Here is a 15,802-nt window from a genome sequence, read left to right on the forward strand (position 1 = left end):
CTTTTGCCACCGTTTCATCTGGTTGTCCTTGCTAGATTTTGTTGTTTCTCAGCCACAATTAGATGAAACAAAGTTCAGATTTAGTTTTTTTTTATTCTTACCCACCTTTCTGGTCTGACCTTTAGCAGCAACCCTTCAGTGCACCGCCTCTAAGAATCACAAATGACATCATCGCATGTAGTGTGCACGGCTTAGCTGCCCCAGTAGCACTCGCTGTCATCGTCTGGGCGCACATTATCAAACAATTTCTTCACACATCAACACAATTTTTGGACAACTAGATTCCTTAGTTGCCACCATAAACCAAACTAGTGAGCAGCCAACTTCATTATTATGACATTTAAAAAGTCCTTCTTCCCATTTTAGAGTTCCTGTTGTGCAGATGCCCCACATCAAACATTGTTCACTGACACGGTGGAGCAGAGAGTGTCGGGCATTCAGTTTTAAAACCATTCAATGAATAGTCAGCTCTTTTACCCTGATGACGAAGTGACAAAAAGGCACCCGGTGGAATGCAACGTGGGTAATACTGTACACAATATATGTAAAACAGTGGTGGGTTTTCAAGGACTTCTTTGGTGGCCTAACATAATAAAAAAATATGATCTTATTCTTAACCTTGATGTGATATTCAGTACTAAATTCCATTGCACTCTCTTATTTATTTATCTAATTTATATATTTGTCTGTATTATTGTTGTATTGCACTGGAGAGGGGAGCCCTCTAATCTCGTTGCACACTTGAGTACAATGACAATAAAGGGATTTCTAATTCTAATTCTAATTCTAATATTATATCCTAGTGTTATATTTTTAGGTGAGACTTTTTATCCAATCAGAATTCAGCTAGCTCGTGTTGCCAGGCAGGTTTCATAATACCAGGAGTACGCACTATTCGTACGAGGCCTTCAAATACAATCGTGCTCTGTGTCTCAAGGTTGCTTTTACAGTTCATAGACAGTTGCGATAGCCAATCAGATCAATAGTTGATGACATTAAGGCCTTCTGAGAACACTAACCAAAGTTGGTAACAAAAGTTGGAAAAAAAAATGTGTTTTTATAAAGTCATAAGTATTCTACATATCAGAAAATTCGAATGGCTCTTAATCTCATGTTGCATTCCAGCTCTTTCAAAAGTCATGCACATTACTAAATATTTTGTGGATTAGATTGTTTACACTTAAACTCTCCCCAAAAATATATTGCCACCAAATGTCAGTTGTTTTTTCCTTCTTCCATTCCAATGACCGTCACAATGTTTGGTGCAATCAGTATGCAAAATATTGCAAGTGAACTCATCATGAAGACACTAATGAAAAAAAAAAATGACAGTAAAATTTAAAAAGTTCTTTAATCCCTATGTTTGAGCTTCTTGAAAACACAACATCCTGAGCTGGTGAAAAATTGTTGAGTTTCAAAGATAAGATAAACTACAGACTCACTCATTAGCTAAAGTGGTGGCATTTTGCGGGGGGCACTGTGGTCACTGAAGCTCCGCAAACTTATATTTAAAATTTTATTGGATATTCTTTTTTCATGATGACTTTCTTCTCATGAGATAACAAAACTCACAATTTAATTGTTTGAAGGAATTCTGCATAATTCTAATGTATGGATGAGTCAAGTCTACGCATGGAATGGAGTAAATGCGGTCATGACTAGTGCAGATGAGGTGATCACACATGAGACCAAAGCTCGACTTCAAGCTGTTCCCTTTCATTGCATGTGACACTTCTGATGGATGTGGACTTTGATGGCGCCTGGGCTGTTGGCACCTTGATGTCCACGTGTGGCCGTGCGCTTGAAGGGGAGCTGCCATGCGGCAGTGATGAGAAACCCATAGCCTTCAACTTTGAAGGACCACATAGGGATTTGTTGCTACTTTGCCAGTCTCTTTCATATGCTATGTCAATGTGCAGCATTTGTCTGTCAGCTTGAGTGACGGCAGAGTGACGGGTTCCCTCTGAGAACATGGCACATAACGTTAATGCCAGGCAGGCCCGCGGGCTGAGAAAAGACTGCAGCTGCCCGTCACTCTTTCCAACCTCATCAGTCACTGAGCTCCCTAAAACCTGTTGGCTGACGTCTCCTTTCTTCGTCACATGGCAGAGTGAAATAGAGTGACTGACTGGATGACATGGAAAATATGCCGAATGTCAGTCTGATGTGAATGTGACAGGTAGACGTGATGGCGAAAACAATCCTACATATGTTCTTTTTGATTTTATAAAGCTTTCACCGCACAGATCTACTGAAGCCAGTGTTGCATTTTTCTACATACTAATTTGAAAGGCACACAGGTCATAAAATTAAATAAAATTTGCAGTTCAGCAAGCATCAAACGAGGCAAGCACTTCATATGAAAGTAGTAAAGCGTGTGCCAAATGTGTAAAATTGATGCACAATTTTTTTTCATGTTTCTGGGAGGCGTCAATACAAATGTAATAATTTATCACACGCAATGAGATTTATCAAAGTCAAGTCTTTAAATGCGTCTGAGAAGCATGTGTAAACTGGCACCCTATATATGAAATGCTGAGTGCAGTTATTGAGGTAAGAAGAAGGTGGAAGGAAGAGAACAGATCTTTTCCAATAAAAAAACATTTTTGAAATGCGACACCAAAAATGAAACAAAACAGAACTTTTGTGCCGGCTTCTCCAAAATAATCATTGACATGCGATCCTCAAAGTGTATGCATTTTGCTCCTGCCTCACATCAGTAAGATCAAATTTTCATTTCCATATTTCTAATCGGAAAATGTTTGGAAACAAATTCAAATCCAACGCATTGTAAATCCAAGCTATATGTTTATTGAAGAATGCAGTTTATTGTGTTTTATGATCTGTTTAAAATATTCTGGTATTCCATTTCGTTGCAAGAAAATCTCTCCGAATTAGAGCAAACGTTGATCTGTGTCTGCCACCAGGGAGCACTATGTCTCTCTAGTGCCTGCTGAATGTCTTTCCTCAGGAGACAAGGGTAACATGAGAGACCAAATGGCACTTGTTCATGTACAATTGCTACAGTGCCACGGCTTCCGGAGGGGCAAATACATTTAAAACCACAACCGAGTATATCAGCGCAACAGCCTTGACAATGCAGCTCCCACCCGAGAGTTGTGCTCCTCTACATTTCCCAGGCAAAAGGCCAAACACGTTTACAACACTTCAAGTATGCGCGACACAAAAACGCCCTCTCTGCAGTGAAATATGTAAATATTGCACTAATCAAAGGGTTGTGGTATCGCAAAATGCCACAGAAAGGTTATGACCCGGAGCCTGTGCTAATAGGGGAGCAGGAGAGGGGGAGAGGACAGAGGCTGGGGGGGAGAGCTGGCGGGTTGAGTTGTTGTGGTGGTTGGTAGGAGGAAGAGGTGGAGGAGGATGGGCTGTGGATGGGGAGGTGCAGAGGAGTGACAGCTACCACAGGCATTTCTCCTGCCTGAGGAGGACCTTCACTTGCTGACCTCCGCCGCCTGCACTCCAACGCTCTGACAGTAATGAACAGGAAGGGGCTGTTTATGCATATCAAATGTTATTTACTCTCCCACAGTCAAGTGTAGCCACAGAGGAAAGAACGAGAACGGCACAGAAAGCAGGATATTCCCAAAGACCGAGGGCTGCCATTAGAACAATATGTACCAGAATGCAGAGGCCTCGCCGGAGCACTAAGGTTAATATCTCTATCGCAATGAATTACATGCAATGGTTTGTAAGGCTTTTTTAGCTGGAGTCGCTTTTAAAATACTACATCGTTCCCTGGTTAAATGTTTGCGCCCGCAAGTATATAAGTGAGCTTGACAATGAACTGCTTTTACTATCTATTTATTTCAACTATCTACCCCGCTGCCAAACAAAAGATTATATCCGGAGACAGAATCAAGAGGATGCTAACACACACTCCAGTCATGTAATATATTTTAAGCAGGATTAATTCTTCTCCACATTGACATGATTGGTCTTAAATAGCACAAACCTCAAAGCCAGAGGGAGGAAAAGCCTGAGTGGAATTATTCAAGGGAATGACGTTGGACGACAAGCTCAAGAACATAACCTTGAGCGGGAACAATGAAGAATCAGCCGCCAGAAAACGTTTGTGTTTTCACAAGCCTGCGTGTCATCGTCATTGCTTTACGGCTCAGCTTCATTTCCCATCAGCCCTTGTGAGAATTAAGTTGGATCTTAAGTATGTAAATGAGAACCTATTCCGTGGCCCCCGCCCTCTCTTTATATGAATCCCAGGACAGACCATGACATTTAACATCGCCTTCACTAATTTGTGCTTAATAGCCAAAAAGTGATTAGAATTAACATTAATGACATTTCATATGTCTCCCCTTCTCCATTCATTAGCTCTCACTGCTGCTAGTGAGAAGTTAATGCTGCTCCCTAAATCTTACTCTTATTCCCCCCTTTACTTTTTTCTGCCCCTTTTCAAGAATACAACAAGCGAGAAGATTAAAAAAAAAATGGGGGGTGTTTTCAGGGTGTCATAAAGCTTTTAAATTGGGAATTTAATCTATTGGTCGGTCATATCCTGTTTGTCAATTGAAATAGGCGTCAGTGTGAAGATTAAGAAAAAAAGGGGGAGTGGGTACATTGCTTTTTTTTTCTTTTTCATCATGCTTTCTAGCTCAAACAAATGCTGTCCAGAACGTTACATCTCCTCTTCTCCCTGATTGAATAGAGAATCTCTCCTCAGAAGAGTAATATCACGAGGGATAACACGGCCTGAAGAAGTGCTGCATTCTATTCTCATTTCACAGGAGACTGTGACTGTGTGAAAAGTGAGCATTGTGTTGCAATCAGAGGACTCTTCCTACCGGCTTCTTGTGGTAATTAGTATTAATCCCCACCCTTGGTCAAGGACATGTGGCTTTGTGTTATTTTAGTGTTGTGAGAGGTCACATGACCCTTCCAACAATGTGACAAAGGCCACCAACCTTGCATTTATAAAATTTGCTGTCGTTCTAATTTAGAGACAATAAAACCATACTAGAAGGTAGATACGTGGTGGAGTAAGCCATTATCTGAATTTCCACCAAACTACTCACCTGAGTGGTGATTAAGATGATGATGATGAAGATTATTATTATTATTATTATGATTGTATTTTCACCCCCCTGGCCACGGCACCGCTATGAGCAGATGACGGGTGTCTCACAAAATGTGTGGATGATTTGTTCCGCAGCAACCAGCATTTTCTCCAATAGTGACAGTTAAATAGTGTTTGGCTCAATTATTCGTCATCAGATTAATTTTCCTCAAGTTCAGTTTGCATTGATTTGTTGCGAAGCAAAACAGCAGCACCCACATATGATGATTAAGTTATTCAAGCAAGTGGTATTTAATTAAAAAAACACTGACAATACCAGGTGTTCACAATTTTAATACATATGTAATTTAGAACAAAACCAATCTGAAATCTATCTGGACACTTCAACAAACGTCTTAGGCAGGTGTGTAGGAGGTGCCATTGTGAAGATCTAAGGTGATCATGGATAATGGCAGGACCCTTGCTTTTGAGAGACAGGCCAATCTCCCGCCGAGACAGACTCAAGAGAGACATGTCAGTCTCCACCAGTACCTCGGGCCAGCTGCACAACCACTGTGCTAAATGTGTATTGGCAAAGTGTCGTGCCAATGCTATTAGCCAGCAGACCTAAATTCCCCTTGTAATTTTCTGTGGCACTCCTTGTTATTGGCACCTCTGATGAGTGCAGTATTTGAATCCTGGTTCAGGTAAAATAGATGACCAGTGGGCTGATTTCTTATCACTTGTGAGGCCGTGTCTACATGCACACGATGTCCTTTGCTGACTGGCTCTATTCAGTGCTCAGTGCCTAATGCTCATTTAATGAACATCAATGTAAATCGCCAGCAAGGAATTCCAAGGTGTATAAAATCTATTATGTAGAGTGTATTAATTCTTACATTTTAGTCTAACTGTGCACATGGTTGGAGTTTTCTTTCTTTGGGTATTTTGCAAGACTTTGCGGCAGCAGAATCGGGTGTAACAGGGAAATATGTTCTGTTCCTATTCCCCCGCCTCCCTGTCTGTTTTCCAACCTCCTTGGTGAGTGTTGGTGAGCGGAGCCTAATCCGTCACCTTGCTGCCAATGCCAATCATTTACAGTTTATAGGTGCATGCAGCAGAAGAGGAAGGAAGATGACGGATTATCGCTTTGCTTACATCCATTGTTCCTGTTCACTGCTTGTTTCTTGTTCATGATCAGTTAGTCTGCTGTTTGTGCTTCCCATTTGTTTGTCTACTTTTCGATGCAAATATCTTTCTTTCTTTGTGCAAATTAGATTCAAAGCGTAGTTCTTGTTTGTTTACAATACAATACAAAACAATTTTATTTGGCATTGTCCTTCTGCCACTGGTCCGCTTGTTGGTGCTTTTGACAGCCTTTACAGCATGAACTGTGCATTACTAAACTTTAATGTTATATGGTTTGTATATTATAATCATATTATTTTTGCATGCCACATAAAATGATGTGACGAGCCAGATCCGGCCCTCAGGCCTTGAGTTTGGCACCAGTGAACTAGCCCATTGCACCAGCACGAAAATAAGATGCGCCTTACACCGAGATCAGCTTCTACTCTCTGTCACCAAATTAGCATATTTGAATGTGGACTGATTGTGAGTGGCACCTACTAATCTAAAACGTTCCTCTAAAATACCCTCAGATTATGACACAATGAGCTCTAAATTTTTCTTTGCTTGGATCACTTTCCCTTACCACCTGTAGCCTAGAAACACATTTAAATGAATCACATTTTCACATCTGGAGGGATTTGTAGCTTTGAACGTTCCCTGCACTATTTTACAAATCTTCCTTGCTGCTCTCCAGCTCCTAAGGGAATAGTCCTCTTCATCAGTCCAAGACAAACATACTTTAAAAAACTCAAGAGCCACCCAAAAGAAGTTAAATAACCATACGCAGGAGCAATTTCGCTCCAGTGTAATTAGTATATGGTGTTTGACAACCTTGCTGAAGAAGTTTTCACCCCAGAAATGCTAAGTAGTCCCAGCAGGAGTCAGTCAGGAAGAGGAGAGAGGCTCTTAGCTGTTTAATGTATTCTTCAGCAGCCCAGAGGCCTCCAAAATGCTGTACGTCTTTAGCATCCAGCATACACACACACACGCACGCACGCACACGCACACATGCACACTCACATGTCTGTCGGCAGTCAGGCTCTGAAGGAACACTGCTAATGGGGCTGTTTTTAATGAGGCAGGAAGAGGAGAGTGACCCTTGGAAGGTGAATATCTCTATCGCTCTATGTTTTCCAGTTCAGAAACAAAATGTGCATGCAAGCCTTCCTCTCTAATATGCACACAACTGGCTTTATGCAAAGTTGTATTTTTGTCTAATTTGTTTTAATGCCATAATTATGCGGAGCTCTTGACTCTCGCATTCACCCACTTGTCTCTTCAGAAATCTGTGTTGTTATGCCTGTGTTGGGTTTGAAAAAAAAGGGAGTGGTACAGCAATATTCCTCGACATAGGTGCAGGCGTGTCCACTGATTTCCTCAAGTTCCACTTCACGTTGCCAGGGACATATCCATCCCGAGACCATCAATTGACTTCATTTCTCTGATTTTATGATCTTGCAGGAGAAAAAGAAGCCAACAAGGCGAGGTAGTTCTTCCAGCATCCAAAAGATGGCACACTATGTATGGCAGGATGAGTGCTGCGATGGTTTGGGAGCCTTGTAGCGGCTCAGTGGTGTCTGTATTTAACCTGGAACCCAGAGAGCGTCTCTGTTTGCTCTGCTGAGAATCTTCTGCTTGTAGGATTGAAAGAGGTGGAGGGAGAAGAAGGAGCTAGGTTGGTGCATGGATCATATGGATGTCATGCTTCTGCTCATGCTGCTCAACAAGGCAGAATGCGGCTGCTTTTACACTGAAATGAGCCTGAGGATATATGACATTTCATCTATCAGCACCAGGTTCATTCTCTCTACAGGACAATTTCAGTTAAGTGCAATCGGAGTGTAATAGATATCTGTCTGTTTTAAATACTGGATCAAATCCGGTCATTTTGGGCTCTAAAAATAATGAAAATAATCCATTTGTATGCTATACTTAAGACAAATATGCATAAGCATCCTTCATAAACCTTTGAAAAAATATCTTTAGAATTGTTGATATTATTTTTCTCAAACATGTTCAGGGACTATTTCCTGTATTGTCTGTTGACAAGAGGACTGACACTTTTTGAGAGAAAGAAAAGCCAGTACACCTGGCAATGTTTCAAATGTTTTTGCTTCAGCACATTTAACTCAAAGAATATTTGAGTAAGATATCTCACAAGTTTATGTACAAAGTACCCACATGAGTTTATCTATAAATTGTACCACTATAAACCTCAGCAGGAATATCACACTCTTCTTGTTGTGATATCACATACAAAGTCAATGTGATCCTTTGTTACAACTGGGGTAGGTTGTAACACATTTTCGGGTAAGATGTAACAATTTGACCAAAAAAGCAAAAGACAGAGGCCACGTCATGTGCTTGAAAAAGCGTTTTTTTAGGGTTAGAGGAGGAAGTCATCATAGAGTGGAGAGTGTGGCTGGAAAGCTCGGAAGCACAGATGTCAGTGTCATAGGCCTGGATGGTCATTCACTTGAGAGGTGCATAGTGACTCCTCAAAAAACATCAGGGTTGAAGGGCCAAATATTTGTAGATTTGAAACAAGCTTGAATTTTTTTTCGTATGTTGTAGCTGCAGGCAGAGCAGTCTTGACAACATTTGGAATGCCATTTATCGTTATCGTCTTGGTAGGATTCATCTTCATCCAGGCCATGTAGTGAAGACCCTGTGTTCCAATGGCTGAAGTACAGTGGGAAGATCATTGGACCCCTGATTTCTCAGCTTGTGCAGTATCTGCTCAGTGTTACATGGCAGAGCCCATGTGTCTTTGCACCTGATCTGACTGACTTGCCCTTTTGTGTGAGCTCATCAGATGACTTAAAAAAAACAACAACAAAAAAAACATCTTCAGGCACACCTCTGTAAGACTTTCTTGTCCACCTCTTGGCATTCTGTAAAAATATTAAAATAAAGAATAAGTTCTTAGAATGATTTTCACGGGTTCCAATTAGCATGTGTTTGATTTGACTGACGTTTTGTGCCACAAATGAGATATTTATTTAATCTTTTTTTAATGAGAGGCGGAACTGCACCGTTACCTTTATGCATGACATAGAGGCTGGCGATGAGGAGAACTCAAAAGAGAAGGCAGCTGCAGTTAGGACCAGCGTGTGGATTGTGGTGCAGACGTGTTAGTTACAACTGTGAGTAACATAGAAAATTGTTTGCTGCTGAAATGGGACGTAATGAAGCCCCAGTTGAATAAGCAAGCAACATGACATTCTGTTCACGTGTGTGTGTTTCACCCCTGACAGTCACTGAAACGAGAAGTGTGTTACGGTTACCGGTAGAACAAGCCAAATACAAATGCAGTGACGACATACGAACAAGGTAACAGTGAGCAAAGCTTGCACGTACATGTTGCATTGTAACATAAAGGTGGTCATTGGAGATCTCAAAGCTTAAATGTGGACACATTAAAACACAAAAAAGGTCAGTGTATAAGAAGATAATTAATGTGCAAAGTTGATTGAGTTCCTTAATTGTTAGCCGCGGGAAAGCGGATGGAGACGAAATAATTGTGAGGAATAAAACTAAAGGCTGAAGTGACATTTTTTCATTGTTAAATTAATGTCCTTGCGAGACTACTATTTTTTAAATTATTTCATTGAAATTTGGTTAAATATGGATTTTCTTCAGAACAGGTAATATTGAAAACATTGTCACATTAAGAAAGACAGCAACCGAGAGCAACTATTGTGTTTTTTTTTTTGTTTTGTTTTATTTTCCATCCATACAGAGGAGGCATAATTTAAATTAGGGCTGCACAATGGATTGAAAAGATATTGCTGTGATAATAGCACATGCAGTGCAGAATCCAAACGATGTGCAATAAATTAAAATGGAATTGTCTGCTATCATCTAACTTTGACCAATCAGATGCAACATTAAATGCACATCGCGATCCAAGAACAGAACAGTAGCTAGGGGCATTACGAACACTAAAGAAATTAATTTGATAAGGTTATAGTCATATTTTTCTCACGTGAAAAAAAATATTTTCTTTCATTAGATAATAAAGATGGTACAAGTTAAACATCACAATGATATCAATATTACAATATGCCACACCTATATCACATATTGCCAATTTTTCTAGTATCATGCCCTACAATTGGGCGGGTTGAAATGGGTTAAATATTATCATTATTAGTATTATCGTGTATGTTATCTTAGAGTATCATTTAAGCATCTTGAGGCCTGGCCATGTCACTCTATCTTTGCTGTATGTTGCGTTGTTTCGATAGCTGTATTTTCATAGTGGTTTGAAATTAGCAGGAGAAAATGCGTCACATTTTAGCAGAGAAACTATAATTTATTGTAATATAAGTTTTATTTGCAATAGTAAAACTACTCTTGGCCCAAAAATTAACTTTCTTACCTCGTAAACATTTTTTTCCTCTATCAAGTCTGCATGTACCTGTTTGTGGCCTTGACAATGTGTTCAGTGAGGAGGTGGGGAAATACTGAAATGATCTTTTGACTCCTACCTTTTCCCTGATTGGTGAAATTGCTGACGTCACAACTCATCCCAAGTAACGACCATACCCGGTCTCGCAACTTTTATTAAAAGCAACAAGATCCAAATTAAAGCACAGATTCTATTGATGATGTGGTTACAAATTTCAAAAAACAAATGTGCATTTTAAATTTTATCTATTTATTTTAGTATTCGTCTACAAACACAGGTGTGAACAACCATCAACGAATCTCCCAAGCTGTCATGTGATTACATGTGTTCTAGTACCACACTATTATTTAACATCATTGCCTGGTACATGCTCCCATTTGAAAACACACACACATACACACGCGGGTGCGCGCGCTACAAGACCACTGAAAATCAGTGTGACAGGTTTCAGTTGTCCCTCAGTATCCACATCCCTTCTCAGACTCGGCTGACATCTGCTCGATTACCTCCTACAGCCACGCGCGCGCACACACACACACACACGCACACACACACACACACGCTCCCCATGGCCGCTCTAAGCCCCTGTGAGCCATATGAAATGTAGTGCAGGAGAAACCAGATACTGCCGGCTGTGTCACATTGCGTTTGCCGCCACCCGTCAGGAGTGGGTCTGTTTGACTGCCAGACGTTATGACAGCGTCAGTCATCCTCTACCCCAACAGCTTGCTACAGGACACAGAAGAGGAAATAGACTTCTAATACAAGCTGAGGCGTCCCTCCACCCCTAAAAAACGGGCGCACTTTCGTATTTACAATATTCGAGGGGGAAAAAAGAGGTCGCCGTAGTACAGAACAAACTCTAAGGGCGAACAAAATCCAAAGTCCATATAGGAAAGGGAAACAATCTTTTTCAGGGTCAAACTGTCAGTATCATAAAAGCTTTATTAGCTCTCATTCACGTTTTCATAATTGATATTTAAGTATAAACAAAGAACAAAAAAAAGAAAACAAAATTAAGCAAGTGAAAATGTTCACACCCCCTCATTAGGTTTGTCCTCTTGAAACAAATTCAGAAGAAAAGCCACAAAAAGCTGAAGAAAGTGCAAAGCAATACACAGAAGAGATTGTATGGTACTACCTGAAGTGAGATGCTGCAGGTTGCTTATAGAGAGAGTCTTCAGTGACATAATGAACGACAGTAGTATTTTCCGTTGGTGCAAGTTTCCTTTTTTTTTTTTTATTTGAACTTAAAACTGGAACCGATTTTGTTTTGGGCTGGTCTACACCTGTGAATCAGCCTTGCTTGGTTTGTTTGCACGATTTTCACATGAATTTGTGTCAAAATGCCAGATGTGATGATTGTCACATCGGACGTAATTGTATTTTACTTGAGTTCTGTCACTTTTTTTTTTTTTTGCCGATGCTGTTTAAGAGTACCATATATGTCAGCAAATAAAAAATACAGATGCAAGTACAAACTGATTGCAGTCAAGGACACATACCAAGAGAGGAAAAATACATAAAAAAATACACAGGTGTGCACTCAAATAAAGCAGATGCCTTATACAGCCCATGACATGTGATGTGAGTTCTGCTTTTCTCAGGACATCCGACAGCACCGACAGCCCTGTGAGCTCCCATGTGGCATGAGCAATTTCCAGACAGCAGGACAGGACGCGCTGACATCGGAAAGCACCAGCGTCTCCTCATCCCCACCTCCAAGGCTCACCCACCGCTTCGCACCTTTCAGGACAGCAACCCCCGAAAGAGCCAAAAGAATGAGATGTGATGGACAAGGCGGACTCCGGTGTGAGCAACTTGTCCTCTCAGGCTTGAGACGCACAAGCTTTATGGACAGACAGCTTCCTGTGACATAAACAAAAAGAACACAGTGGAATTGGCAATCGTCAAACTGTTTTGTTAAATCCAAATGAAAAATATGCATTTTTTCCCCAAATTATTTTTTTTCCCTCTCCATCTTTTAAACATCTTTCAAATCAATTTCATTCAATGCTTTTTTATTTATTTTTATTCATTTCAGGCAGCTATTTATTTTATTACTTTCCTTTGCTTTCATGTCTCAAACTTTTGTTTATGTTAATGAGATTAAATGTCCGTACATTGTTTTAATCATTTTAAAAATCTGCTTTTGTTCTTTTTGCATTTCCTTTGAATGTCTTCAGCTGTTTGTAATTCATTTAATGTGTAGTACATTTGGTTGTGTGAAGTACTTTGAGTTGCCTTGTGTCTGAAATGTACATTATGAGTATTTATCTTGCCTTGTCTTGTATTTTGCTCATTTTGGTCTGTGTGCAATGTTGTCATTTCTTATCATTTGTTGTTCTTTTAAATTCATATTGTTTTAAAAAAATTGTCACCTTTTTTTTAGCAGTCTGCTCTCTATATTCAGTATGATCTACAAGCACCTGTATGTCTTATTTGATCTTGAAATGTTTCACACTTTTTTAGACGAGACCAGTGCCAAGGCCCGACGATGCTAATTTGGAATTGCAAAATTCATTTGAAAAAAAACTCTTGTTGATGAAAAAATTCTTCTTCAAGATTATTACATGATTCACTGAGAACAGACAAAATTTCCATGTTAATAAAAGCAAACCAAAGTCAAACTGTTTGAACAAAACACTCAACAGCAAGAAAATGCTATTCTTTTTTCAATAAAATGAGATAAAATAGGGCTTCATCTGGAATTTTTTACTTTATTGTTCCTTCTATCAACATTGAAAAGGACAGGACTCTCGTGTAGATTATCAGCATGGACAAGTACAATGTAAATTCCGTAGTGTACATCCGTCCATCCATCCAACCTTTATCTATATCGCTTCTCCACACAAGGGTCGTGGGGGGTCCTGGAGAAAAGACTATATTTTGTCTCAGTAAACAAATTTACTCTGTGAATTTTACGATGAATATATCTGCAATTGGCTGGAAACCAGTTCAGGCTGTACCCTGCCGACTGCTTGAAGACAGCTGTGATAGGCTCCAGCACCCCTGCAACCCTAGTGTGGAGAAGCGGTTCAGATAATGGATGGATGGATGGCTATATTACCCTCAAATTTGACTCTGTTTACTGGGACCTAGTCTTTTTAGAGGAAAATGTACTCTTTAAAATTTACCATGTGGAACAATATATCTTCCAAATACCAGCTTGCGACTGCACCTGAACTAGCATCAAACTTATGTGAAAGCGCGTCTACCCTAACTACTCACATAAACAAATTGAAAATCGCCTGCTGTGAATCTAAACTTTAACAAAACCATAGACCAGAGGTATTCAATTAAAAGTCACAGAGGTCCACGACGAAAATTTCTTCCAATTAAAAGGTCCAAACCAAAGTCCAACTTCCTGAAATGTCTAGCCTATGTTCACATTTTTATATAGTTTCAATATTTAGTCATTTTCAACAGAGCGCACTTCTATACTAAATATTTAGAAATGTTCCCATTAAACACCTTTGACAGTCAAACAAATATAAGGCGTTTATTTCACATTCAAGAAAACGTGGCTCCAGGAACTTAAGGGTGCCACTTCCAGAAAAAACAGTAAAATATCTCCTGCCGAAATATATCAAGTGCTAAGCATTGAGTTAACATCGTTTACTTTTTTTTTCTTAAATCAAAGAGTTATCATCCTGAAAAAAACGGAAAGCCTAATTATCCAAGTAAAACAGGTCAACATGTTCAGTACACAATCAATAAAAATGGCTGTCCTCATGAAAAACTAATTCAAAATGAGCTTTGACACCACTTTTTCTTTTGAATATTTTTTGAACTTCTCTTAATGAGAAAAATGAGTTTGTGACTGCCCTGCCAGTGACTTAAATCTGGGTTGGAACGGAGTCAGGGCCATTGGGATTTGGTAGATTATTTCACACATCTGGGTTTTGTGTTTTCCTTTAAATAATGTTTGTGCAACCACATTTAAGCACTCCTTCACAACTTCCCCATCACTGGAACGTTTTTTTATGTTTCCCCAAAATCCATGATACTTTTACTGAATATTCGTTTGCATGCCGCTGGGCTGTAAACGAAAATGTAAAAATCTGTTGTACTGCACTCGAAGTTCGATGTTTTTGCGTGCGCTCACTTCAAACGTCAGCGGATAACTGTGCACAAAAGGGCGGTGCTTTGTTTCGTAGTGGCGCTTCGAAAGGTTGCGACGATTTCGGAGCATATGATGCACACTGGTTTTGAATCGGCTGCAGCCAGAACGAAACTAAATTTCTCCGTCCATTCATTTAAAACAAGACGCATCGACCTCGCTAACTTTTTAGCAAGGCATACTGTCAGCAGCACTCTCTTCCGGTGTGCTACGCAATTGGCAGTGGATCGCAAACAAAAGATTTAATTGGCTCAAATCAGTTTCCGTATTTACTAGAATTGCAGCGCTAACGTTTGCGAATGCGCCCTGAAAAAAATTCTTCATAGATTGGCCATGGGTCCGGTCCGAACCATCCTGCGGTCCGGATCCGGACCCGCCATTTGGTGATGCCTGCCATAGACTATTAAGGTATTGTATGTTGATCATCAAATAAGGAAAATAACTGCAGCTTTCTGTCCTGTGGAATATTATAGAGTTTTCCATCAGATTGAAAGTCAGAGGAGAACGTTTCTCAAGAGCGGCAAAAGGGTCTACCCACACATTCAAATTCCTGGGTGTAAAGATCTCAGATAACCTCTCCTGGACACACAACACCACAGCAGTGATAAAGAAGGTCAATCAGCATCTACACTTCTTGAGGGTCATCAGGAAATTCAACCTGGACAGCAAGCTGTTGCAGGCCTCCTACCACTCATCCATCAAGAGCCTACTGACGTACTGCGTCTCCACCTGGTACGGCAGCTGCACTGAGGCAGACAGAGTGAGTCTCCATAGGACAGTCAAAACAGCGCAGAGGATTATTGGCTGCCCTCTCCCCTCCCTGTCGGACAGCTACATCACCCGGTGCCTCAGCAGAGCTCTCAAGATCATCAAAGACAAAACTCACGCGAGCTCTCACCTCTTCTTGGTGCCCTCTGGCAGGCACTACAGGTGCATCAAAACAAAGACAAATAGACTGAAAAACGGTTTCTTTCCGAGAGCCATCTCCATGCTGAACTCTTGCGCGCAACTACCCATACCTAGTAAAACTGCAACATAATGTGGCACCCAGTGCACTTTTTCAACACAGTTTTTGCTTGTTTTTATTCATTATTTTATC

At 40.3% G+C, this 15,802-nt stretch overlaps 1 long non-coding RNA gene across 1 annotated transcript; it reads left to right on the plus strand.

The window, feature by feature from the left end:
- The first annotated feature begins 7,813 nt into the window (after positions 1-7,813).
- Positions 7,814-13,228, plus strand: LOC148329590 (uncharacterized). Its single transcript, XR_015845630.1, has 3 exons — positions 7,814-9,312; positions 9,424-9,499; positions 12,188-13,228. It is a non-coding gene; the product is annotated as an uncharacterized LOC148329590 (long non-coding RNA).
- Positions 13,229-15,802: the final 2,574 nt, after the last annotated feature.

Source organism: Idiotropiscis lumnitzeri, chromosome 10, assembly GCF_059441095.1.
Source record: "Idiotropiscis lumnitzeri isolate Australia: NSW breed Sydney's pygmy pipehorse chromosome 10, RoL_Ilum_1.0, whole genome shotgun sequence".
In the NCBI taxonomy this organism is placed as follows: Eukaryota; Metazoa; Chordata; class Actinopteri; order Syngnathiformes; family Syngnathidae; genus Idiotropiscis; species Idiotropiscis lumnitzeri.